The sequence below is a fragment of the Rhinolophus hipposideros genome (genome assembly GCF_964194185.1).
Source record: "Rhinolophus hipposideros genome assembly, chromosome: 8".
NCBI classification, from domain to species: domain Eukaryota; kingdom Metazoa; phylum Chordata; class Mammalia; order Chiroptera; family Rhinolophidae; genus Rhinolophus; species Rhinolophus hipposideros.
This window is the reverse complement of record NC_138054.1, coordinates 80,654,512-80,656,981: the sequence shown is the minus strand read 5'-3', so window position 1 is coordinate 80,656,981 and position 2,470 is coordinate 80,654,512.

Below are 2,470 nucleotides of genomic sequence, written 5' to 3'. Positions count from 1 at the left end.
AAACCTAAATGAATAGGTAGAATCACACTAAGTAGATTTCAAAGCAAAGAATTTGACCAGGGATAAAGAAGGTAATTTCACAATTATAAAGGGGGTCAATTCATCTAGAGGACATAGCAATCTTCAGTGTTTATGCACCTAATAAAAGGTTCAAAATATTAAGTTGGTGCAAAAGTAGTTGAGGTTTAAAAGGTTAAAAATAATTGCAAAAACCGCAATTACTTTTGCACCAACCTACACAAGCAACAAAAATTGATAGAACTACAAGGAGAAACAGACAAATCCACAATTATAATCAGAGATTTCAATACCTCTCTTTCAATAATTGATAGACCAAGTAGATAGAAAATCAATAAACATATTGGACATTATCAGCCAACTTCACGTAGGTGACACTGGTAGGATATTCCACCCAAGACAGCAGAATACACATTCTTTTCAAGTGTACACGGAATGGTTACAAGATAGAGTATACTCTGGGCCATAAAACAAGTCTCAATAAATTTAAAAGTTTTTAAGTCATACAAAGTATCCTTGCTGAAAGCAATGAAATTAAATTGGAAATCAATATGTATGAGAAAGATCTCTGGAAAATCCCTCCGAAACTTGGAAACTAAATAATACACTTCTAAAAAACCCAAGAAATTAAAAAAGAAATTACAAAATATTTTTAAGTGAATGAGAGTGAAAACACTACATTCCAAAATTTGTGGGATGCTACTAAAATGGTGCTTAGGTGGAAATTTGTAGCACTAAATATTCGTACTAGAAAAGGAAAAAACTCTAAAGTCTATGCCCGCTATCAACTAAAGAAACTAGAAAAAGCAGATCAAATTAAAACCAAAGTAAGCAGAAGAGAGGAAATAATAAAAATAAGAGAGGAAATAAATGAAATAGAAAACAGAAAAGCTACAGAAACATTAATAAAACCAAAAGCTGGTTATTGAGACGATCAATACGATGAATAAACTTCTAGTCATACTGGTCAGAAAAGAGAGAAGACACAAATTACCAATATCAAGGATGGGAGAGGGGACCTCACTACAAATTCGACAGATATTAAAAAGATAAGAAAATATTATTCATGACTTCATGGTAATAAATTTTACGATTTAGATGAAATGTGCAAATTTGTTGAAAGACACAAGCTACCAAAGGAAAAGAAATAGATAAGAAGAAATAGATGTAGCCCTACATGTATTTTTAAAATTGCAGTCTAGTTAGAAACCTTCCCACAAAGAAAACCTCAGCCTCTACTGGTGAATTCTACCAAACATTTAAGGAAGAATAATATCAATTCTACATGAAATCTTCCAGAAAATTGAACAGGAGGGAATACTTCCCTCCTCGTGCTATGAGGCCAGCATGACTCTATACTAAAACCAGGAAATGACATTACAAGACAAGAAAACTACAACTATTATCCTTCATGAACAAAGATGCAAAAATTCTTAACAAAATTCTATCAGATTGGATTCAACAATATATAAAAAGGAGAGTACTTTATAACTAAATGGGATTTATCCCAAGAATGCAACGTTGGTTTCACTATTGAATATTAATCAACGTAATTCACCTTATTAGCAAACTAAAAAAGAATTCTACGATCATCCCAATAGATGCAGAAAAGGCATGTGGCAAAATTCAACATTGGGTCCTTATAAAAACTCTTAGCAAAGTAGAAATAGAAGGGAACTTCCTCAACTTGATAAAGGACACTTAACAAAACAAAATAAAACTAAATTACAGTTAACATCATACTTAATGGCGAACAGCTGAACGCTTTCTCCCTCAGCTCAGGAACAAGATGAAGATGCTTGTTCTCACCACTTCTAGTCAACACTGGACTAGAAGTTCTAGCCAGTGCCATAAAGGAAGATAAAGAAATAAAAAGCAGCTAGATTGGAATGGAGGGAGTAAACCTGCTGCAGACGACATGATACTGTATACAGAAAATCCAATGCATGCGAGAATTAATAATTAAGCTTAGCAAGATTGCAGGATACAAGATCAATACACACAAATTAATTGTATTTTTACATATTAATATTAGCAACGAACAATGAGAATTGGAGATTAAAAATACCATTTACACTAGATCAAAACACATAAAATACTGAAAACTGATGTGCAAGACCTGTACACTAAAAACTACAAAGCATTGCTGAGAGAAATGAAAGAAAACCTAACTAAATGGAGAAATATACTAAGTTCATGGTTTAGAAGACTCAGTATTGGCAAGATGTCAGTTCTCTTCAAATTGATCTACAGAGCCAGTACGATCCCAATAAAATTCTCCACAGGCTTTTGTGTAGAAATTGACAAGCCAATTCCAAGATTCACACAGAAATGCAAATGATCTAAATTTATCAAAGCATTTTCAAAACGAACAAAGGGAGAGGACTTATACTACCTGATTTGAAGCCTTACTATAAAGTTACGATAATCAACACAGTGGAATTATCATAGA